A 26,066-nucleotide genomic window follows, 5' to 3' on the forward strand; every position below is an offset into this window, starting at 1 on the left:
TTGTGTTTGGAACATGGCAGGCTTTTATTTCCTTAATACCTTTCAGTATTTTCCAAATAATATAAAATGATATGCATCATATAGTCAGAGAAATAGAATATTATTTTCTAAAATACAGGTGGCTGCTAAGCAACCAGAAGTGAAATATTAACATCTGATAATATAATTATCAGGTACTTGGCCACTTTACTGATGGTCGCCAAAGAAAACTTTTTACTGTGTCGAGGCAAGCTGATTAAGTTTTCTTTACTCAATTACAGAAAAAACACTTCACCTATATTATCCAGAAAAATAGGTTTATGTAGACTTGACTCTAGGACAGATATAATTTATTCTCTCCTTCATCTGAGGTGTTTTTGTGTCGTGTTTATAAACCTGGTATTAAATTTGTTCATTTTAAATTTAGTAGAGTTTTAGATAGTCTTTTTTTTTCAAGTTAACAAACTGTAATTGTGTTCCCAAAGATACATTTTTTTTTCATAAACATCCATCATACACTGTAACCAAAAAAAGCAGTGTACATGAAATAAGGGAAAATAAATTAAAAATCCATAGCATAGGTAAGGAGGCTCTCGTCTGGAGCACAGCTGAGTTTCCAGCCGTATAATGAGGCTCGAAAGTTTCTTTTATAAGAATGCCTGCTAGCAAAGGTTCCAGCCAGGTGGCTGGTTGGTCTGTAAGTCAGTCTTGAGTACTTGAAACAGTTCTGTGTCTGTTTTTTTTTTTTTTTCCTTAGCGTTTAGAATAGCCATCATTGTCCTGCAATAGGCAGAGCGATCATGTCCAGGAAAAGTGAGGGAGGGAACCACAGAGGCAGAGGGAGATCCAAATACAGCATTCAAAGGTAACTGGTCCAGAGGCTTCCCTGGGGCTTCCCTGGTGGCACAGTGGTTGAGAGTCCGCCTGCCGATGCAGGGGATGGGGGTTCGTGCCCTGGTCCGGGAGGGTCCCACATGCTGCGGAGCGGCCGAGCCCGTGAGCCATGGCCGCTGAGCCTGCGCATCCAGAGCCTGTGCTCCGCAACGGCAGAGGCCACAACAGTGAGAGGCCCGCGTAGGGCAAAAAAAAAAAAAAAAAAAAGGTAATTGGTCTAGTGATGCCTAGGGAAGGAGGAAGGGGATGGCATTCCCGGGTTAGCCATCTTCCTTCGGGGGTGTGTACCAGCCGTTTTTTTCATGGATCTGCACCAAGGACTTGTAGGCCTGCTGTGCTCTTGTCGGGCTGTACTGAGATTTGTTGGCTCCAAACTGCGCTCGTGCTTTTCCCTTCACCCGTGTGGCACTGATCTGCATGATCTACTGAGTAGGCACTGCTCCAGCCCTGCTTGGTGAGAAGTTCCATGCAGATGGCACCTCCGCCCAGAACATACCCTCGGAGAGGACTGGAGACACAACCCTGACAAACGGCACGTCAAAGGGAAAGTTATCTGTAAAAGAAGAGTTAAGTAGGATGAAGTCGGCTCCTTTCTCTGAGGATCTGGAGATGGTTGTGCAAAGCACTGTCCTGGTCAACTTTGAGGAGTTTGACATTCCAATCATACAGGCTGTCATTCACGAGTTCGACTGTATAGTTTCTGCCTTTGAACCTCAGTGACCAGTATATATCCCTGAGCTCCTTCATCACCTGGTCAGTAGCCTGCGCCGAGCCAGACACCGCACCATTTAAGTAATCTTGCCTCTGGGTCTTTTTAATTTTCTTTGGTACGGCCAAGTTTTCTTTTCCAATGCCGTCATCTTCAGATTTCTTGCCCTCAGCTGGCGCTTCTTCTCTCATTTATTTCATAGTGATCTAGGTCTTCTGTGTCCTCAGGCATCTCTTCATCTTCACTTTCCGAAGATACATCTTCCTGTGTACACTGCTCTTCTGGCAAGGGCTGATCCAGCATCTCCACATCTGGATGCTGAGGGAGGTTACAGAGTTTACACAGGTCGGAGATGATCCTCTTCAGATGCTGCAACAGCAGAGTATTCCCCTTCTTTATGTCCACCAGCCTCTCCAAGAGAGCAGCCAAGTTAGCGTCACTGGACTCCGCTGACCAGATGGGGGGCACAGCTGGGTATGACTCCGTGATGTTGCAGTGGATGCAGACGGGATCCCCAGGCACCGACCCCTGTGGGGAGAGATGCAGTCCGGGCGCGGCCCTCGTCCCGGCCCCTCTGGCCTCAGCCAGCGGGAACTCGCATCTCAGCTGGTCCAGGAAGGCGCAGGCAATGCGGAAGCGCTCGAGGCCGCGGGGGAGAAGGAACTGGAGCAGCTTCAGCTCCTCACCCAGGCAGGGCCCCGGCTCCGGGCCCCGCCCCCATCCCGGGACTGTCCCCCTCCCCCCGGCCCCCCCAGCTGCTGCCGCGGCCCTGGCTGCTGCTGCTGCCCCAGGGCCGGCGGGCAGGAGCCTCCGGCCTCCGCTCCAGGCTCCACTGTCGCCCCCGCCGTCCACACTTCCTGATCCCCCCTTCGACAAGATGGCGCCACCGCCACCTCCGGGACAGGCCCCCCCGCAGCTGCCGGAAGCCAGGCGCCCCTCCTGCTCCTCCTCGGCAGCCCCGCCTCCCTTAGATAGTCTCTTATACTTCCTGTGAAGTTTGGAAGATTATAAATTTAGGTTGAACTGATAAAATATTTTGGCCTGCAGGAAAAATATTATAATTCTATTATATCTTTGAAATGTTAATTTTACATTGGGATTTGGATAAACTATAATTATGTCAAAATGATACTCACTTTTACAAGAAAATTATATGAATAGAAGATTTAGACATGTATTTTGCATATGCTTTTATAATTATTCTGTTCCTGCGATAAATTCTTCTTTTTGTACACATTACAGAATAACTGAGTGTTTCAGTTCAAATAAAGGAAAATTGTGTTTAAGAAAAATATTTTCTCTGGATAAATGCCCAGAAGTGGGATAACGGGATCATATGGTAGTTCTATTCTAAATTTTTTGGGTGGAACCTCCATACTGACTTTCATAGTGGCTGCACCAATTTATATTCCCACCAACCTCATCCTCACCAACACTTGTTATTTCTTGTCTTGTGAGCACATTGTAGGGTATACAGAAGTAGAAGTATAATGCTGTGCACATGAAACTCATATAATGTTATAAATCAGTGTTACCTCAATAAACAAATTAATTAATTTTTAAAAAGACAAAAAAAATATTTTCTCTATTTCTTATCCTTTAAATTGACACCATAGATACTGTATCCTTTAGGAAGCTCTCTGTGGTCAGAGACCATTAACTCAATTAAAATTAGATTAAGGAATAAATGGAAATTGTCAACACATATAAATATCCAGAGCTAGATTAATTTTCAAGTATAGTTGGGTTCAGAGACTGGGCCACATCCTCAGGATTTGTTTCTTTCTGTTTCTTGACTCTATTTTCAACTTGGTTGGCTTAAGTCTAGGTAGTACTAGATTTCTCCTTGTGTCAGGAAGATGTCGGAAAGCAGCTTAAACTTCCCATTCTTCTAGTAAGAGACTATAAGGAAACAGTGAAATTCTTTTCTGGTAGCTTTTCCAGAAGTCCTGAAATTTATTGTGATTGGCCAAACTAAAATCTTATGTCCATAACTGAATCAAATTACAGTGACCAGAAAAATGCCAAGACTTGGTTTACTCCAGAAACTCCTTCCTAAAGATATGGAATGAAGGTGGATCTTCGATTAAAAATCAGGGAGACAAATGCTGGGGCGGTAAACATGAAACATCCATAGTATAAACGTTTCTGGAAAAGCCTTTATTAAGGGAAATAGTAATTTCTGCTGTTAACAAACAAGTTCAAAAATCTCACTGGCTTACAACGACAAATACCTTCTTTGCTTTCAAGTCGTGGGTCGGCTCTGCATTTCTCTAATTAGTTAATAGTCACGTGAGGCATGTTTCTCTAATGGCAAATGGCATGAAAACAAAAAAGGTGAGCAGAGTTATGAAATGCCTTTAAAGGCTTCAGCTTGTGTCTAGGGCCCATCACTTTAATCCACATGCTATTGGACAAACAAGTCATGCGGCTAAACTCAACATCAGTTGAATGAGGAAACATATTCATTAGTGCGAGGTAATGCAAAGTCCTGTGACAAATGGTATGGAGTAATTCGAATACAGGACAGAAGTGAAGAATTAAGAGTAATGAACCTATTTACCAGAGGACGTTTCTAGTGCTCACTTGATGACAAAGTTAGCTGTCAGAAGAATTTTCTCCAATTCACGTCTCCATAGAGTTTATTATTAAGACCCAAGAAGATAGTGTTCATCACCATTACATTTCTGTTCAGATTAAATTATACACGAATATCTGTATATAAATTTGTTTTATAACAGATAAGTAACCAAAACAGTAACAAATGTAATTTATTTTTAAATTATTATTGACATTTTCCCATATTATAGTTTTTGAGTACCAAACTTTATTGAAATCTTTTTTTTTTTTTTTCGGTACGCGGGCCTCCCACCACCGCGGCCTCTCCTGCTGCGGAGCACAGGCCCCAGACGCGCAGGCCCAGCGGCCATGGCCCACGGGCCCAGCCGCTCCGCGGCATGCGGGATCCTCCCGGACCGGGGCACGAACCCGCGTCCCCTGCATCGGCAGGCAGACTCCCAACCACTGAGCCACCAGGGAAGCCCTATTGAAATCTTTTATACTAGTTCCGGAAGAATTCTGATATCAATTTCAGGTTTCCAATTAAGATTTTTATACTATCTTTGGTTTATTCCTGTGGAGTATATTTTCTAAATCCCCACAAAGGAAAGTTAGGTCAAATCACCATTAATTCTGAATATGCTTGTGTTTGGTTAGTGTCATAACTTTAATATGAGCTAAGTGTATTTTTATGCAGTAATTTGGTAAATCATCTCAGTAGATGATAGCAAATTACCCACCTTTTTTCTGCCTGATGTATAATATGTTCTAGTTGAGTAATTAGGTATTAGTTAGACACAGCTGCAGCTTGTGTTCGACAAGTACTTTTTCAGTCACACATTTATCTCTCTCTTTGTGGATGAATTGGCAACATGCCTCATACGGGTCTTTAATGTACTGTTTTTATGCAGCTATAGGCTGCTGTCCAAAGGGTTTATGTATACACTTTGATATATACGTAATACCATCTTTGAAGAAGAGGACAACTTTTTCTTAAAAATCATACATGGTAATATTGATATATTATTATTTTTTATATAATACAATATTTTTAATCTTTCAATCATCCCTACATAATTCTTTCTTTTAGGCTGTCCTTTCCAACTGTGAGAGTTTAAGGGTTATATTTCATGACTTTGCAGATACCATTTGCCTATGCATAATTAGTATGTCTGAAATGCTGGAGACTGTGCCATTGGCTGGAATGCCATTGTGCTACAGTGGTGCTCCTTTAAAGTGGCATATGTCAACCTGGGCATAACTGAAATTTTGGGCCAGCAGATAATTTGTTGCAGGAGGCTGTCCCGTGCTTTGTGGGATGTTTAACAGCACCCTGGCCTCTACCCACAAGATGTCTGTAGTACTCTGCCCTACCCCAGGTTGTGTCAATCCAGAATGCCTCCAGACATTTCCAAATGTCCCCGGAGGGGCAAAATTGCCCCCACTGAGTGCTACCGCTTTAAAGTAATTTCTAATTAATGGTGACATATATTATAGCAACCTCTCCCTCCTATCTATCATACTTAAAAGTGTTGGCCTGAAAATTGATAAAGGAATGAGGAAGAATGAGGCTAATATGTCTCATTTAACATGAATCTCTGAATTTGGACAATAGTGAATTACATGTTAGAAAAAATTGTTTACATTCTTTTATTCAGGTTTTTCATGTAGACCTTTATAGGATAGGAAGGTTCTGGTCTACCAGTTTTCTCTTTCCTTTCATTAGAAATGTCTCTCTCCATTGTTATTTGTTGTTATTATTGTTCCCTTAATGGCTATTAATTTAAAAGGTTTCATTTATTCATTTTCTTTGCTGTGCACAATATTTTAGAATAGATGTTGTAAGTGAATTCCATTATGTCTATGAAAACTTACTCTGAGTAGGTGGTTTCTGTAAATTAGGAGGGTCTGGGGAGTAAGATTTTTTTACATTTGCAGAGAGAATGATTTGGGGTTAATTGAACGTAGTTATTAAACAGTCTCACTCCTTCAGTGTGCATGTTGACAGGGATAACAGATGAGGTTTCATATCTCATTTCTCTGCAAGAATACTTTGCCTTCTAAGTTCACGATTTTTGGAATCTAAAACAATTTCATGAGGCTTGAATTCTGGGCTCTCGAACTTAAATTCTAGGGAAAATCCAATCTAGCAGAAAGAACATGGGTTTTGATTAAACAGAACTGGATTCCAGTTCCAACCCCTAAGTACTTGCTGTGCAACTTTGGCTAAGTTACTCAAAATCTCTGAAACTGTTTCCTCGTCAGTGAATGGAGATAATACATGTTATTGCTGAGAATGGGGCAGGAATGAGTTGGTGGTGGGAAGGTTACTGCATTTATTCTCTCCACTTTCTTTTATCCTATTCTTTATATTTAGCATCAACTGTTTTACTGAAAACTCCTCTCACGGAGTCTCCCAAAACCTACTTGCTGATAAATCCAAAGGACTCCTGGTAGTCCTATTTTTAATCAACTGCTCTTTTGCTTTAAAAAAAGGACTGGCAAACATTTTCTGTAAAAAGCCAGATAGTAAATATTTTTGACTTTATGAGATAATGTCTGTCTCAATTACTCAACTTGGCCATCATATGTAAAAGTGGCCATAGACAGTGTATTAATGAGTCGACTTGGCTGTGCTCCAATAATACTTTATTTGTAGGCTGTGGGCTGGACTTGTCTCACAGGTGTAGTTTGATGATCCCTACTCTAAGCTCCGCATTGGCTTCTATTTCACTTTATATCCTCTAGTTTTCTGGCTACAAAGGATTCATCTCTTGTCAATGATAACTCCTCCTCTATCTCCTTCACTGGGTTTTCTTTTCTTGCTCACATATTAATTGTTTAAATTAAGATAGTGCCGGTTGGGAAGAGGAAGCAGATGTGAATCAAAATGAGACCATCATTTTCTCTCTCAAGCCTTTATCCTCTGTGTGAAGGTCAAATCTCAGAGGCATACAAGGCTCTTTATTATTTAATTTCTGCTCAACTTTGCATCTTCTTCTTAAATTCCTCAAAGCTGTTACCCTCCCAAGCTATTTACATTTTCTCAGTTTGTCTGGTGCTCCCTCTTATCCCTGAGCTCGGCACATATGACTTTTTCCTCTCGAAAGATTTTTTCTTTATCTTTTTTTTTTTTCCTGGATGGAGAAAGTTCATTCTTTATACTCTACCTTAATTAGCTTCTGCTCTCAGCAGATTTCTTTAAATCCCCACCCAAGATTGGATTACAGCTTTTTCTACATGGTTTCTTTGAGTATATTTTAAATTATCTAGAAATAAAACTTTAATGAAAATATCAACGTAGTCTGTTCCATAATAGAGTTATGGTTGGATTGCTACGGGACTGCACAGAAAGGGTACTAACCCTATTCTTGGAGACAAAACTGCCAGGGAAGGCATAAGTGGAAAGTGATTTTTGAGTTGGGTCTCGACACAGAGGACCAGGGGAGGAATGTTCTGCCAAGCTGATGGAATGTCAGAATTCAAGACTGTGGGGCACTGGGCAGTTCATGGGACAGTTCATATTCTGGATGACATTCTATGATTCACGTCTGTTCTCTGCAGTAAAGCTTCACTTAGATAACTGATGCTCAGTAAATGTGCATGGTCAGATGACAAATTTCTTGTTAGAAGTTACAAGTTAGGCTAATTTTTTTTAAGGTAGGCATTTACTTTTGATTGATCTTAATATATTCATCAATTAAGATAATTTAAAATGCACTGACCTTTAATCACAATACTCTAGGTGAGATTTCACAGATGTATGTATGACTAATTCATCTCCCCTCCACCCATTCATCTCCCCTCCATCAAAATCCAGCATAGTGCACAGAGAAGGTCTTCATAAATATTTGTTGAATGAAAGAAAAACACTGAATGTTCCAAGGAGGTGGCACCAGATAGAAGATAAAGAGTAAACAATTTGCTAAACTCAAGAATGCACATATGCAAGGCATAAAATAGATCTTGGTACTACTTGTTTATAACAAAATAATTACCTTTTAATCATAAAATGTAAAAGCAACTAGAATATTAAGCAAAGGAGAAATACAATAAAGAAAAATGATTATGAAAATTCTAAACTCTGAGTTGAGATTTATAATAAACTTCCATTTTAACTAAGGCAGTCCAGTGATATTCATCATTTTCTCTTGCCGTTCATCATTCATGCATTCCAAAAGTATCTACAGAATACTACTTATGCAAAGGCACTACTATAGGCTCTCATTACCCTTCTTATTAAATTCTGAAACCTTAAAAAAAAAATTCTGAAATCTTGGTATTAGCTATGTATATATTTACACACACATACACAATTATGGATACACATATGTGTACATATACATGCAAGATGAAATTGTTTCTCAACACCTGCAATTACCATGTCTCCTGTACTGTACATTCCTTGACTACTTCTGGCAAAATGCCCTTATATTTCACGCTAAGTTCTTCTAAAAGCTCTTCATGAAGTTATTTATGCTGGGAATAAAGTTTATGAGAGAAAATAGCATTAAAAAAATAATTCTTATTGCAATGTGACCAAAATCCAGGAAAAGACAAAAAGGGGGAAGCTGGACTTTCTTACAGACCCCCTTCTACTTATTCTCAGAATTGGAATTAGGAGATATAACTTATGGAGAACATACACCATTGAACAGGTGCCTAGGGAGTTAGAGCCAAATTCTCGTTTCAATGGGTGAACAGTCAGTCGCTGCCATATGGGCAGAACACGGTTTCTTCTCAGATGTCTCCTAGGTATTTTGTGCCCTATCAACTGTGGCTACATCCACTCCATTTCTAGGCCCAAAATATTAAATATAGTTCAAGTATCTTATGCTGTATTTTCCAAAAGAATGTTCTGATAAAACAATGCATATCGGGGCTTCCCTGGTGGCGCAGTGGTTGAGAGTCCGCCTGCTGATGCAGGGGACACGGGTTCGTGCCCCGGTCCGGGAGGATCCCACATGCTGCGGAGTGGCTGGGCCCATGAGCCATGGCCGCTGAGCCTGCGCGTCCGGAGCCTGTGCTCCTCAATGGGAGAGGCCACAGCAGTGAGAGGCCCGCGTACCACAAAAAAAAAAAACAATGCATATCATATATATTCATAACCTATTAAAGAGTTCATCACAGACTAATTAGTTGCTCATTAAATATTTGCTGAGATCAAAAGAATGCATTATAACTCTATCAATGTAAAAGATTTGTCAAAGTCCACAAATGAAGCAGGAAGTTATCACTCTTTACAGACATATACAATAACATCTCACTGTTGACAACTTCTTGATAATTCACAGATCACTCATGCTCAGGAAATAATAAGGGAGTACACACAGTATGATTTGATTTGGGGTGATTAAAAAATGAGGATGTTCTATCCTAGGATAGATGTAGTAGTAGAACTCGGTGTCTAATTTCAAGTAATTCTGCCAGCTAGCTGTAATCCCTCTGAATATAGGAATAATAATAATTTCCTCAAAAGTTTTTAGTGAAATTTAAGTGAAACAATGCAGGTAATGTGTTTGATTCAATACTTATCACATCATAGAATCTTATATAAGAGAAATACTAAGATGAGATCATGAAATCAAAATAAAATAATAAAAATAGTGTTCATCTGTAAATGTTTGTACTACAGTTTCCTGTGCTTTTAATAATTTTCTATAAAATAAATTTGTGCTAATCATTGTCAGGTTTGCAGTGTTCTGATACTCCAGGGATGTAATAGTAACCATATAATTTGAGAAAAGATAACAATATTGGTTGTAGCCTTTTCTGTAATTCTCAATGGCTATTTCTTTCTTTGCATCAATCTTGGGACCCATGAAGAGTGGGAATAAGGAACAAATAAAATCTTTAAAAATGTTGTCAGCTTGAAGGTTCTCCTTTTTCTATACTATTCCTTCAACACCCTAAATGATCAGTGCTGGGGAAGAGGTCATCATCTGACTAGGAAAATGAATTATTTTATAAGTGTGGGGAGAAAATCATTTAAATTAAGTTATATAGAGAATGATAAAAGAAATTCCTTGAATATATGAATATTTACTATACATTTTTCTTTGAGCCCTTCTCTTTTCTATTCTTATTTTTTAAAGAAATGGTAAACAATCATTTTATGTTCTCCTTCTTGTTCTAATTTTCCTTAACCTTTCCCAATTCTCATTTTCTCATTTCCAACCACCCCATCACCACAAGCACCAAAAAAGAAAAAAAAGGAAGTCAGACTTGTCAGACTTTGTTATCATCGTCCCAGAAGGGAATTACTTATCACAACTTCTTTTCTTTCTATTCCACAGCTAGTTATTTAAAATTTCTGTTGGAACCAGAGAGATTACTTTATTCTAGGATTTCCCCTAAGACAAAAACCCTGGTAACCATAGCAGCATTGCCATCCAATCTCTTGAATCCACAACAAAATGCGGCTAGAAATGCTTAGCGCAGTCTCCCAAGGCAAACATTGCTATGATGAGTGACAAACTGAAACAGTAGGAGCTGCTCCTGTTGCCATGGAAACAGGCCTTTCCATCTGAGAGGTTCCATCCCAGGATTCACAATCTAAAGCTTTGTAAAGGTATGCTGGTCTTCACTCCCCTACTGGTTAGCACTTACCACCAGACTAACACTGCTGAGATGACTGATATGGAAAAATAAGGGCTATCCCTCATTGCCACAGTAACCCAGGTTTCCAGTAATTTGCCTTAATAGAAAGTTGAAAGAGCTTTGTAGCAGATGTCTATAGTAGCTAAATCAAATGACAGTTAAAGAGAACAAATGTGGTAAGTTCCTTAAAAGTTAAATGCACACCTTTTGGGGTATCACTGGGGTTGTGTTTTCTAAAAAAATATATGCTCCACCATGCTTTTAAGGAATCACAATTTAGATCATGAAGCACTGGAACAAAATATGTTTTATGCACTTGTAAAAATGTTTATAGAGAATACAAAGTTCTCTGAATATAAATAGAAAGCACTAAGTTATTAAACACTTTTTCTTTGGGAGTCCTTCAACAGGAAGGACTCTGTTGAACAACAAAGGACAGAAATCTCATTGAATTAACTGGCATATTTATGACTAATCATATATCCTAATGGCATTTTTTAGCAAATGGCTAGTCAAAATATTAGATTTGGAAAGTTATGATGAGCTGATAATCCATTACCATTACTAGGGGATTACCATTACCATTTAGATCCAAGTTATTAGGCTTTTTCCAACGTAACTGGATTGTCAAAGTGTACATATAGTCAGATGTGCATGAAAATTATAGCTTAATTATTTTATGCAACTGACCTAGACATTGTCACAGACTCTTATCCTTCTAGGCAGTGAGGAGACATATGTTGTTTATCAGCAATATTTCAGCATCTTCCAGTTTTAACAGCACATTTCAGTTTTAAGTAGACCCTCTATGTTAAATATTTAGTCAGGTTAGAAGTCAAGGCTCTATCAGGGCTGCCTCACCTTTCCCCTTCAGTCTTCCCCCAGGTGGCATCTGGACGTAAGTGACAGGTCTTCACTATGTTTCATGGAGTAAGAGCTGTCTGAGGTTTTACCTACTACTGGTCTACTCTCCAGGGCGACGGATCTGGTATTCGTCAGACACTGGTGGTGTCTGCTGAGGTACAGTTAGTGAGCTTTACTCCAGGACAGCTAGCTCTTTCTGCTACTATAGTCTATGGCTGGTGACCTTGGGGTCTGGTTTCTTAGCTCAGGCTTGATGATTCAGCCCCACCTCAGTAACTGCTGGTGTTACAGATCCACCCTGAAGGTGGCTGTGACTGCCTCCGAGCTTCATCCTTAAGGACCAACCTTCTTGTTCTCGGCTACAAGGCCACTCTGGCCACACTGTTCTTAACAGTGATTCTCTTTTGGTAGTTCCCCCAGCAAGATTTTTAATTCCTTATCTCACTATTATTAATTTGTGATCCATATCACATATTTCTAACATTTTGTTTATCTTTACATTGTTTCTAAACTCAAACCCAGTTTTTGTTTAAAAAAAAAGGGAAATGAAAAAGACATACACACAGACAAAAGTTAGCTTAAGTTTACACAGCTTATATCCATTGAACAAGGTAACTTTTGCAATGCCTTTCAGGCTCTGTATGATCTATTCATCAATACTTTTACCTATAGGAATAGGATGCTGCAGTTAACTCTGAAATAAAAGACTACTCTCCTGGACACATGTGATTATGTCCAGGAAAGAAGATGAATGACTTAAACTGGGCCAATCATATTCTTTTTCCAAAGGTGCCCTTATTTATCAATCAGAAGCAAAAGGAAGAACGGGTCGTTTCTCAGAGAAAAAAAATAGAGATCAAATAATTCCTGTTTTCCAGATACTTTCCTCTTCCTTGTTACCATCCTTCTCTGAGGCCTTGCTACATCCTCACCCTTGGAAAATACAAAACACTTTGAATCTTCATAATGAATTCCCATTATATCTCTATAAGCTAGCTCAAGTTGATTTCTAGAATATTTAATTAAAGAGTTATGATGAACACATCTGTGGGGTTTATTTCTTTCATGGCCAAATTACCTCGCTGAAAATGAAATGGAAATTTTGGCCTTTATTTTGGATTCTATACAAGAAAAATGGCTCTAAGAATTTAAGGAAGGATAATCTCCATTTGTAATTCAAAGGTGTGACACCGGTTCCAGCGGTGAGCAGAATCTTTCTGTGTTCTTCATCTGAGTCTCCATATTGTCTGCTTTATATTACCATATTGAGTAATTCAACCAGTTACTGCAGGTACAGCAAAAGAGAAAATCTATTTCTGTTGGCTGATGTTTGAACATTTCCTACCTGTCCTTAATATGGGTATGCTGGTGAACATTTTGCTTTAACTACTGCTGGAATTTTTTTTAAAGCAAAACAGTATTATTATAATTTTTTTATTCTTAATGTAGTGTTAGCAATGATTTCCTGCTGTCTTGGATGGTGATACCTAATAGCTTTTCCTACCTGCATCCGTTTCACTTTCTTCCAGTTGCTGCAACTCTGTTTTCCTTTAGGGAACTGTTCCTCCTCATTTCTTGCAGCCTTGGTGAGACTGATAATCCAGGTACTCTAGCTTGATCTGAGAAAGTCTATCAGCTCCTCTCCTTCTCTAGATCCTGATGTAGTTACTGGACTTTCTGAGCCCAGGTTTTGCTAACTTTCCTTCAAAATTTGCTACTTTCCATTTATTTGTGGCATCTTCAATTTCTTTCATCCATGTCTTATAGTTTTCAGAGTACAGGTCTGTCACCTCCTTGGTTAAATTTATTCCCAGGTATTTTATTCTTTTTGATGCAATTTTAAGTGGAACTCTTCTTAATTTCTTTTTCTAATAGTTCATTAGTAGTATATAGAAAGGCAACAGATTTCTATATATTGATTTTGTATCCTAAAACTTTTCTGAATGCATTTATTAGTTCTAATAGGTTTTACGTGATTTTGGGGGTTTCCTATGTACAGTACCATATCATCTGCACATAGTGACAGTTTTACTTTTTCTCTTCCAATTTGGATGCCTCTTCTTTTTTTCTTTTTTCTGATTGCTGTGACTGGGACTTCCAATACTATGTTGAATAAAAGTGGCAAGAGTGAACATCCTTGTCTTGTTCCTGATCTTAGAGGAAAACTTTCAGCTTTTCACTATTGAGTATGATGTTAGCTGTGTGTTTGTCACATATGGCCTTTATTATGTTGAAGGATGTTCCCTATATATCCACTTTGTTGAGATTTTTTGTATCATAAATGGATGTTGAAGTTTGCAGATGCTTTTTCTGCATCTATTGAGACGACTGTATGATTTATATCCTTAATGTTGTTATGTGGTGTACTGCTTGATTTGCAGATATGGAACTATTCTTGCACTTCTGGAATAAATCCCACTTGATCATGGTGTATGATCCATTTAATGTATCGTTGAATTCAGTTTTCTAGTATTTTGTTGAAGATTTTTGTATCTAGGTTCATCAGGCATATTGGCCTGTAATGTTCTTTTTTGTAGTGTCTTTATCTGTTTTTTTTTCATTTATTATTATTTTTTAACATCTTTATTGGAGTATAATTGCTTTACAATGGTGAGTTAGTTTCTGCTTTATAACAAAGTCAATCAGTTATACATATACACATGTTTCCATATCTCTTCCCTCTATCCGGTTTTAGCATCAGAGTAATGCTGGTCTGGTAAAATGAGTTTGAAAGCATTCGTCCCTCTTCACCTTTTTTGCAGCAGTTTGAGAAGGATATGTACCAACTCTCCCTTAAATATCTGGCAGAGCTCATCTGTGAAGTTGTCTGATTATGGACATTCTACTCCTGAGTTTGGTTAGCATCTTTATGAGTATTACTTTGAAGTCTTTATCTATTAAATTGTTTATCTTCATTTTGTTTAGTTCTTGTTCTGAGGTTTTGTCTTGTTCTTTTTTGATTGTCTTTTATTTTGTTTTTTTCCTTTGGAAGGTGGTTTGTCTCATTTTGCCTAACTTTCTGCATTTGTTTCTATGTACTAGGTGTTATCCACTACCTCTGTCGGTCTGGAAACAGTGGGCTCATGTAGAACCTGCTCTGTGAGGCCCAGTGGCGCAATACCCTCTGGTCTTTAGAGCCAGGTGCTCCAGGGGTATCTCCTGTGTGGACTGTGTGTGCCCTCCTGTTATGGTTGGGCTGCCATTGCTACATTTGTGCTGGTGGGCAGGGCTGGCCCCCGGCTTAGCTAGCTGTGTGGCTTGGCCTCAAATGCTGTGGATTCCTTGTTGGGCAAGTCTGGCACCCGGCCCAGCTGGCTGAGAGGGCCAGCTATGACTACTGCAGGCATGCTGATGTGTGGGACTGGCCCTTGGCCCAGCTGGCTGTGAGACTTGGCTGAAATTCTTAGGGGCACACTGGCATGCCGGACTGTCCCCACAGAATGGGAGCTGCTGTGGAGGGGTGCCAGTGCTGGTAGAGACGGCCCACTGGGTGAGACAGGGCAGGAGCCATGTTGAAGGGGCAGGCCTGGATGGGCAACTTAGGCAGGTTGGGTCCTTGGGGGAACTCTGGGGTGGGGCACAGGATATTAGCTAAGTTGATGGAGAGTGACAGATATGCACAAAAATCATAATGGCACCTGCAAGCACTTCCATCTCAAGAGAAAGCTCCATCAGACCCCTGCCTCTCTAGCACACGCCTAAAATTAGTCAAGGAATTTCCTTCTCATATAAACCAGGTGCTTTTCAAGATGCTGCCTCTGCACTGTGAGTATCAGCTAGTGAGTTTGTGCAAGAGTCAAGAGTGGTGTCTCAGTTTCCCACAATCTTCCAGGTCTCCCAGATGCAAGCCCTACTGGTTTTCCAAGCCAGACTTATGGTGGCTCATCTTCCTGGTGCAGGTCCCCTGGGCTGAAGAGCCAGACATGGGGCTTGGAGTCCTTGCCTCTTGGGGAGGGGGGACCTCCACGGTTGTGATACCCCTCCTGTTTATGGGTCACTGCACCAGGGGTGTGGGTTCTGGTTAGACCATGCCCGAGCTCACCCTCCCTGTCTTGACATGGACTTTGCTTTATATCCTTAGTTTCAGAAACTCTATTCTGCTAGTCTTCAGGTTGTTCTCAAAAATAGTTGTTGTGTATGTAGTTGTAGTTATCGTGTGTCCATGAGCAGAGAGAGGTGAGCTCAGAATCCTCCTACTCTACCATCTTGATCCAGACTCCACTTTTGTAATATTTTGAAGCAAATCTCAGACATATATATTTCCTTTGTAAATATTTCAGTATACATTTGTCAAAATTAATAAATGTTTCTCTTCTTTAGATATAACTGGAACAACATTATCATATCTAAAAACAAAATGGAGTTTCATTTCTGGTAACGGTGGAATAGCTGATATCAGACCTACCCTCCTGATGAAATAATTATAAGCTTTGGACAAAACACATTAGAAAAAAAAAAGAACAATTGTTTCTAGTCAGATGAATCTAGCGGGTATGCTCCATAGTGAGAGAGACCGTGACTCAGCAGCTTGCCTGGATACGGGAAGGCCAGGCTCTAGGGTCAGCAAAACTCCTCATTTGAGGATTAGAATACGTAGGATCTGCACTCTGACGCCCAGAACTTGGTTCTGCAGGTGAGTGAAGCTGCTGGTTGGGATTACAACTTGGGCACTACAGAATAAGAAACAAACATGTAATAATGAGGAGGTGCTTGCTGTACTAAGCCATGAACTGGGGCACTGGAATTTGGGACACACAAAAATATCGTTATTAGCCAGATGAATTATTTCCTGTGTTTTTTCTTGTTTGCTGTACTAATTGATTGAAAAAGAGCTTTTTGCTGTGTTTGGTTATTATGGCAGCCATTATGCTCTAATTGGACTACTTATTGGATCATCTTCCAGTTTATTTTTAATCATCTTAATCATCTTCCAGTTTATTTTTCCACCTTATCATGATGGTCTTTCTTTTCACCTAACAGCCCTAAGCCACAGATTTGACTTTCAAGCTGATGCATTTGCTAAAAAACTTGGAGATGCTAAAGACACATGCTGCTTTAACCAAACTGAACAAAGGTAACTTGGGATTCCCTGTTTTTGACTGGCTGTTTTCAATGTCACATTATTCTCATCCTCTAGTACCAGGGAGACTTCAAGCTTTGGAAAATTCAAAACAAGACTAGTTGTCCAGAGTCTGTGATTGAAGACACTTCCGATCAGTTTTGTCCTGGTGGCATATTCTAGCTCTTCCTGTTTTTAATTTTTTCTTTAAGAAAAATTATTAAGTACAGAAAATCCAAGATTTAAATAAATTTAATATCTCATTTCAAAACTGATTTTAATAATCCATTTCTTAAAGAAAATGGATGCAATTTTTAGGCTTAATGTTTTAAAAGGCATAGTTTTTCTTGAAGTATAGTTGATTTACAATGTAGTGTTAATTTCTACTGTACAGCAAAGTAATTCAGTTATACATATACATACATTTTTTTAAAAAGTTCTTTTCTATTATGGTTTATCACAGGTTATTGAATATAGTTTCCTGTGCTATACAGTAGGACCTTGTTATTTATCCATTCTATATATAATAGCTTACATCTGTTAATCCCAAACTTCCACTCCATCCCTCTGCTATCTCCCTTCCCCCTTAGCAACCACAAGTTTGTTCTCTATGTCTGTGAGTCTGCTTCTGTTTCATAGATAGGTTCCTTTGTGTCAAATTTTAGATTCCACATATAAGTGATATCACATGGTATTTGTCTTTCTCTTTCTGACTTACTTCACTTAGTATGATAATCTCTAAATCCATCCATGTTGCTGCAACTGACATTATTTTGTTCTTTTTTATGGCTGAGTAGTATTCCATTGTATATATGTACCACATCTTCTTTATCCATTCATCTGTCGATGGACATTTAGGTTGCTTCCGTGTCTTGGTTACTGTGAATAGTGCTGCAGTGAACACAGGGGAGCATATATCTTTTTGAATTACAGTTTTGTCTGGATATATGCCCAGGAGTGGGATTACTGGATCATATGGCAATTCTATTTTTAGTTTTTTGAGGAATCTCCATGCTGTTTTCCATAGTGGCTGCACCAACTCACATTCCCACCAACAGTGTAGGAGGGTTCCCTTTTCTCCACACCCTCTTCAGCACTTATTATTTGTAGACTTTTTAATGATGGCCATTCTGACCATTGTGAGGTGGTACCTCATTGTAGTTTTGATTTGCATTTCTCCAGTAATTAGCAATGCTGAGCATCTTTTCATGTGCCTCTTGGTCATCTGTATTTCTTCTTCGGAGAAATGTCTATTTAAGTCTTCTGTCCATTTTTTGATTGGGTTGTTTGATTTTTTTGTTGTTGACTTGTATAAGCTGTTTGTATATTTTAGAAAATTAAGCCCTTATTGGTCATATTGTTTGCAAATATTTTCTCCCATTCTGTAGGTTGTCTTTTCATTTTGTTTATGGTTTCCTTTGCTGTGCAAAGGCTTGTAAGTTTGATTAGGTCCCCTTTTTTTTCTATTGCCTTGGAAGACTGACCTAAGAAAACATTGGTACGATTTATATCAGAGAATGTTTTGCCTGTGATCTCTTTTAGGAGTTTTATGGTGTCAGGTCTTATGTTTAAGTTTTAAAGGAATAGTTTTATCTTTAAAATCAAATTTATCATCAACTTGTAAAATTATTTGAGAAAATACAGAACTTGTTTTACTTACACACTTATATGGAATCAGGTAAGTTTGGGGTCATATGTTTAAAAGAGGTAGCATCACTTCTAAGTCCTCTCTGTAAGACAGAAATAGTAGTCCCAAATCATTGTGCTCATACCTGAGTTGAGACTTGTTATTACTTTCATGCTTTTAGGATTTAACCTGCAATCAGTGTTTTAAGTGAAAAAGAAAAGTAACAATTGGTAAGGCTGATGTTATTTAAATGAAAGTAGCTAGAAATATGCTCTACTGTTACACCAAATTTCTCTGTTTGCTCTCTTGCTACAAACTGATCAGGAGTTTCTAACGATGCTTTGAAATTAGAAATTATGTGTAGAATGTTTTACATCATTGGGCTTTATTTTTGTTTCTAAGAAAATCCCAGTCTTTATTTTTCCTTCTACGTACTGGGAATGATCCCATTATGGGTAAATTAGTATTTTTAAAAAATATTCAGCTTTCTCCTCATTCATAATCTTTTAGTCAATAAACAGTGCATCTTTTCACTTAGCAGAAGTTGCCATATTGAACAGCTTTTACTGTTTTTAAAGTGGCAGAATGTGGATAGAAGAAGAAATGACATTTTAAGAGACACAGGGTGAAACACTGGTGGCTCTCCTATAATATTGCAGGAAAAAATATAGTCTTCTATCTCTTTCAAGGACAGAAGAGTTTCACTTTTTATTTATAATCTTATCAGTAAGTTGTAAGTACTGTTTAAGCAGGCCTGATTCTGTTCTTGATAATTATAGTTTTTGATATGCAGATAATTTTTATTTTCAAATCAAATGTCATAAAATTTTTCTTTTCCAGTTTTTAAGGATCCATATTTGACTGCTTTAAATTTCTGTCCACTTTCTGAATGAGAACTGACTTTGTCCCTAGAGCTCCCACCCATTGGTGATATCTGCCTTCTGGGGATTTATTCCAAAGTAAGATCAATGATGCATCCTTGGTATCTACCCAGAAAGTCTGTGGCTCAGCAGATATCTGGGTGATGTCTACATGGAAATATAATTAAAAATAAATATCTAATTTAGTGCCACATTATTTATTTTCCTAAGGCTAAAGAGGAGCAGTCCTATGATTTTATCCAGCATCCTATATCTTTGAATTCATGCCGTGACAACTGCCTTTCCTTCCTTCTGTGACTTTAAAGACAAATTTCAGTTGTGCACAAGTGAAACATTAAAAATTGCCGATGCAAATTAAAAAGAGTTTGAAGGCATTAAAGAGGCACCAGAAGCAGAGAGAATAGAGAGAAATAGAACTCTTGAAATGAAATAAACTAGGTGAGATCCACACTTAACTGACTTTTCCCTGAGGGAATTCTCCAGTCTATGTGAGCACCCCAGAGTTCAAGGTGAAAGATGCAGTCTTACTTGACTGTAGAGTTAGACATAACAATGTGAAACTGACAAAGAGATTAAAAATTGAGAGGAAAATGATAGAAAGTAGTTAGACACAGAACAGGAAGACCTAAATATGCATACAGACTCCTGTAAAATTTTCAGTTTATTCCTAAAGTGTAAATGTATAGAGCAAGACTTCAAGGGACCCAGCAGAAAGCAACAAATAGAATCCTTAAAATGTGAGCAAAGATTTCATCAGCTTCAACACTGGAGAATAAGAGTTTTGTGTTGGAGTCCTGCCAAGTTGGGGTGGTTTGATAAAAACCTTGCTTTCTGTGTAAAACTTAGAAGGGGTATACTTTAGGAATGAAGTCTCCAGTAAGGGCCATGCCCAAGGACCAAGGGCAAAAGCAAAAGAGTCCTGCCCTAACAAAACCTAGTAAAAACTTTCACAGAATTAAAGCTATCTGTAAACAATATAAATGTGTGCTAGAAAAAATTCTGAGATACCTAACAATAGCTAGCATTTCTACAAAGCATTATATTCAATTTTCAATATAACAATACTATAAAAAATTACTATACACATGAAAATATCAGGAAGTGCCATCACATTCAAGAGAATAAAGAGCCAATGGAAGCAGACCCAAAGGTGACTCAGATATACACAGGCTTTATAACTTATTAGTATGTTAAATAATTTACAAGAAAACATGGACATAATGGGTGAAGGCATTTTCTCAGGAAAGGAATAAAAAGTGTAAAAATGAAGCAATCAGAAATCCCAGAACTAAAAAATACAACATCTGTAGAAAACATCATTAGGTGGGATTATGAGCAGATTGGACATAGTTTAATAAAAGCATTGAACTTGAAGAAGGGTTAATGGAAAATTTGTGGGTTCTTTAATCTTTGTAATTTGCAACTCTGAAACTCTAACTCATGTTTAATTTAAAATCCAAAGCAAATATAAACACACAAAAATTAAAGTTTGAGAGTTTAAAATGTTAAATATACATAAAACTTAAGTTTTTAAATTTGAAGGAATTTCCACTATTTCTCCATTTCTTTTGATGTGTTCATGACTGCTTCAGTCACAAAGGCTTAAACTCTACTAGACATGGCTCTCTTGACAAATTCATCTAGTGAATCATTAAGTCAGTCTCATGGCAAAAAATTTCTGTTCATTCTTTCAGTTTCTTTTTTTTTTTTTCCTGCTGAAATTACCTTCCTCCCTAAAAATAAATATGCCCCTTGTCAAAATATGAATATAAATTGATAGGTGAATGAATGGGATTATTCAGTACTTAAAAAATGAACAGTTTTCCCATGGCATTGAGTAAATTAATAAAAAGGAAGATCCTTTTCTTCTGCTCAGGGAACGCAGAGCTCCTTCAAGGTTTATGTGAGAGACCTTACTTATTACTTATCCACAACTCCCCCTTTCTTGCTGGCTATCAGAACCACAGTTGTTTTTTCATTTTGTTTTGTTTTGTTTTTTTGAAGAACAGTAATATGTCCAATATCAGGGAGTAAATCATGACTGTTCTAAGTGAACCCCTGTCTCCATCTTTCCTATTTGCCATGTACAAATTTTCCAGTGTCACTTATAGCCATGGGAACATTTTCTGGCCCATAAGATGTAACGAGATATCTTTTTTTTTGGGGGGGGGGCGGGTCTTCAATTAAAGCTTTTATTTCCTGATAAGAAGACATAGACTCAGGAGGAGAAAACCCTCCCCTCTCTTTCTAATTTTAAATATAACTGTGACATCTGGAGCTTGCAGCTATGAGGCAATAAACCTAAGACAAACAAACTAAGGCAATGAAACATACAAAACCAAAAGAGCCAATGTGTCAAAAAGAATGGGCAAATGGAAAGAGTCTAAGTCACTGATGATTACATTAAAATTTGAACTAGTCTTTAACTTCCTATCTCTGGACTTCCTATTAAGTGAAATAATCATAGCTGTGATTTTAGCAACAGTTAGTTGGATTTTTGTTATTTGCTGCCCCCAAACTCTTGATGAATAAAGATTACCTCCATGAAATAATTTAATACCAACACAAGAAAGCATGTGATTGTTACCAAAAATCATGATGGATTATTGTAATATGGAAAGACAAATTTGATAAATGTGTACTTTTGAGTCAGAAAAACTATCATGGAATGTTTGCCTGTAATGACCATGAGTTGTGCTGATTCTTAAAGTTTTCCTATCTCAGAGAACATGAATAGTACGTGAAAGTAAACTCAAAACTTTTCCCACGTTCTATTTTCATGAAGGTTGAATTTACTGGATAATAAAGTTCTGTTTATGAAAATTACCTCTGCTATCATTATCCCTAGTAAATGTGTAAAATGAGGTAATAGTGTATTTATGTTTTTCTCACAAAGTTTCTGGATTGGAAAAAGATCTTCTGAGCACAATACCTTTCCAGTTGTTCAATTCCCTTTACACATTACTGTTAAATGTTTGGCAGGCCTGTTCCTATGTTCCACTGGTAATGAGGAACTGGAATCAGTACACTTTATCTTCTAGCGGTACTGGACTTATGACAACTCTCTCTTTCTGTGGACTAGAAATATGTATTCTGTAGTTTCCTCCCATTGGTGTGAATTAGTATTGGAAATGTATAAAGATAGCTATTATTTCCTCCCTGACACTTTTTCAGTTTACTCATCCCCAGTTCTGAAGAGCAGTTTTATAGTAAAGTTTTATAAACCTTAGTCATTTGTGGGCTACCTTCATGTTTTTTTCCATATCAACTAAACTATCATTTATTCAATAACTTATTAATGTGACTCCTCATCTTACTTAAATAATTCTACCTCCCCCCATGCAGTAATAGACATTAAATCACTAGTTTGATTCCTTAGTTATATTTTTCTAATAGGCATTATAATAAACATTAAAATAAAAATATTCATGTTTAGCCTAAGTAACATGTGTAACACATATTGAGAAATACTGCATTAAATATATTCCTATAAAGATTTTGTGTGTCTTAAAACCTTTCTACTTTCTCTCCTGACTACGTTAAAGCCTCTTTTTCATTCTTCGTTTCCATCCCTCTCTCCCTCACTTCCTTCCTTGTGACAAAACAAATTAAACTTATTTACCATGAAGCTAAAAAGTATAATGAGTTTGAATCTTTCAACTTGAAGAGAGCTCTCATTTCATGATTACAAACACGTAGGTTATTTTTTCTCTTAGCTACCATAGAAATATTCAGGTACCCTATACTTGTTGAAGCATGCATTCTTTAGGACTGAAGTAAACATAGTTTTTTTATTAAAAATTAAGAAGAAAAGTGAGATAATTTTTATCCATGTTATTTAAATTGATATAGGAATACCTCAGTTGGAAGGATAGCTGTTTTAATAATAGAAGTTCATCCTATTTTTAATAAATATAATAAGGTAGACATGGTTGTAATTATTTTCTAGGAAACAGTTATGGCTATATCAAGGAAATTAAATAAATCTTAATATAACATTTTCCAACATTTTTAAGAATCAAATCCTAAATTTTAAAATAAGAAAATACAGTGTAGATTATAGCCATTTTCATGTGTGAGATGGTTCCTTATCTCTTTTTCTCTAATCAAGCTTTTAGTTGCTTCACATTGTCTGGCCAATTTTAGGTTTATGCCCATCAATGCTTGGCAGCCTCCAGCATGTCATAGTCTTGTTTTATGAAGACCCTAGACAACCATTCAAACAGATTGTGTGATTCCAGAGAGGGCTGAAGGTGAGGTTTAAAAATGTCAGTAACTCAAATTTATTACACTTCAAGATGGAGGAAGAATAAGATGTGGAGATCACCTTCCTCCCCACAAACACATCAACAATACATCTACATGTGGAACAACTCCTACAGAACACCTACTGAACACTGGCAGAAGACATCAGACTTCCCAAAAGGCAAGAAACTCCCAATGTACCTGGCTGTGTGGCTGAAGGGTGTTGGTGTTCCAGCAGGGTGTCAGGCCAGAGCTTCCGAGTTGGGAGAGCTGAGTTCAGGACACTGCACCACCAGAGACCTCCCGGACCCATGTAATATCACGTGGCGAGAGCGCTCCCAGAGATCTCCATCTCAAGCTCCACTGCTGGACACCCCATGCTAAACAACTAGCAAGACAGGAACACAACCCCACCCATTAGCAGAGAGGCTACCTAAAATCATACTAAGCTTACAGACACCCCAAGACACACCATTGGATGCAGTCCTGCCCACAAGAAAGACAAGATCCAGCTTCATCCACCAGAGCACACGCACCAGTCCCCTTGGCTATGAAACCTACACAACCCACTGACCCAACCTTACCCACTGGGGGCAGACACCAAGAAAAATGGGAAATACGAACCTGCAGCCTGGGAAAAGAAGACCCCAAACACAGTAAGTTAAGCAAAATGAGAAGACAGAGAAATACGGAGCTGATGAAGGAGCAAAGTAAAAACCCACCAGACCAAACAAATGAAGAGGAAATAGGCAGTCTACCTGAAAAAATATTCAGAGAAATGATAGTAAAGATGATCCAAAATCTTGGAAATAGAACGGAGAAAATACAACAAATGTTTAACAAGGACCTAGAAGACCTAAGAGCAAACAATGATGAAAAACACAATAAATGAAATTAAAAATTCTCTACAAGGAATCAATAGCAGAACAACTGAGGCAGAAGAATGGATAAGTGACCTGGATGATAAAATAGTGGAAATAACTACCACAGAGCAGAATAAAGAAAAAAGAATGAAAAGAATTAAGGACAGACTCAGAGACCTCTGGGACAACAATAAATGCACCAACATTCGAATTATAGAGGTCCCAGAAGAAGAAGAGAAAAAGAGAGGGACTGAGAAAATATTTGAAGAGATTATAGTTGAAAACTTCCCTAATGTGGGAAAAAATAGTCAATCAACGCCAGGAAGCGCATTCCAAGGAGAAACATGCCAAGACACATATTAATCAAACTATCAAAAATTAAATACAAAGAAAAAACATTAAAAGCAGCAACAGAAAAGCAACAAATAAGAACAAAGGGAATCCCCATAAGGTAAACAGCTGATCTTTCAGCAGAAACTCTGCAAGCCAGAAGGCAGTGGCAGGACATATTTAAAGTGATGAAAGGGAAAAACTACAATGAAGGTTACCCAGCAAAGATCTCATTCAAATCAACGGAGCAATTAAAACCTTTACAGACAGGCAAAAGCTAAGAGAATTCAGCACCACCAAACCAGCTTTACAACAAATGCTAAAGGAACTTCTCTAGGAAGGAAACACAAGAGAAGGAAAAGACCTACAAAAACAAACTCAAAACAATTAAGAAAATGGTAATAGGAACATACATATCGATAACTACCTTAAATGTAAATGGATTAAATGTTCCAACCAAAAGACACAGACTAGCTGAATGGATAAAAAAACAGGACCCATATATATGCTATCTACAAGAGACCCACTTCAGACCTAGGGACACATACAGACTGAAAGTGAGGGGATGGAAAAAGATATTCCATGGAAATGGAAATCAAAAGAAAGCTGGAGTAGCAATTCTCATATCAGACAAAATAGACTTTAAAATAAAGACTATTACAAGAGACAAATCAGGACACTACATAAAGATCAAGGGATCAATCCAAGAAGAAGATATAATAATTGTAAATATTTATGCACCCAACATAGGAGTATCTCAGTACATATGGTAAATGCTAACAGCCACAAAAGGAGAAATCGACAGTAACACAATAAACGTAGGGGACTTTAACACCCCACTTTCACTATTGGACAGATCATCCAAAATGAAAATAAATAAGGAAACAGAAGCTTAAAATGACACATTAAACAAGATGGACTTAATTGATATTTATAGGACATTCTATCCAAAAATAACAGAATACACTTTCTTCTCAAGTGCTCATGGAACATTCTCCAGGATAGATCATATCGTGGGTCACAAATCAAGCCTTGGTAAATTTAAGAAAATTGAAATCGTATCAAGTACCTTTTCTGACCACAACCCTATGAGACTAGATATCAATTACAGGAAAAAAACTGTAAAAAATACAAACACATGGAGGCTAAACAATATGCTACTAAATAAACAAGAGATCACTGACGAAATCAAAGAGGAAGTCAAAAAATACCTAGAACCAAATGACAATGAAAACACATGACCCCAAACCTATGGGATGCAGCAAAAGCAATACTAAGAGGGAAGTTTATAGCAATACAATCCTTCCTCAAGAAACAAGAAAAATCTCAAATAAATAACCTAATCTTAACAGCTGGAGCAATTAGAGAAAGAAGAACAAAAAACACCCACAGTTAGCAGAAGGAAAGGAATCATAAATATCAGGTCAGAAATAAATGAAAAAAATGAAGGAAATGA

The 26,066-nt window shown here is 37.9% G+C and overlaps 1 long non-coding RNA gene and 1 pseudogene across 2 annotated transcripts in view; both read right to left on the minus strand.

Annotated features, from left to right (window-relative positions):
• The window catches only part of LOC307192872, a 166,781-nt gene that overhangs the window by 50,207 nt on the left and 90,508 nt on the right, over positions 1 to 26,066 (minus strand). The gene's annotated exons all lie outside the window — the stretch shown is intronic.
• LOC307192767 (ubiquitin-conjugating enzyme E2 Q1-like) lies at positions 187 to 1,965 on the minus strand (annotated as a pseudogene). The gene has a single exon. The product of its transcript is annotated as a ubiquitin-conjugating enzyme E2 Q1-like (transcript).

This window comes from Stenella coeruleoalba (genome assembly GCF_951394435.1).
Source record: "Stenella coeruleoalba genome assembly, chromosome: 10".
Classification (NCBI taxonomy): domain Eukaryota; kingdom Metazoa; phylum Chordata; class Mammalia; order Artiodactyla; family Delphinidae; genus Stenella; species Stenella coeruleoalba.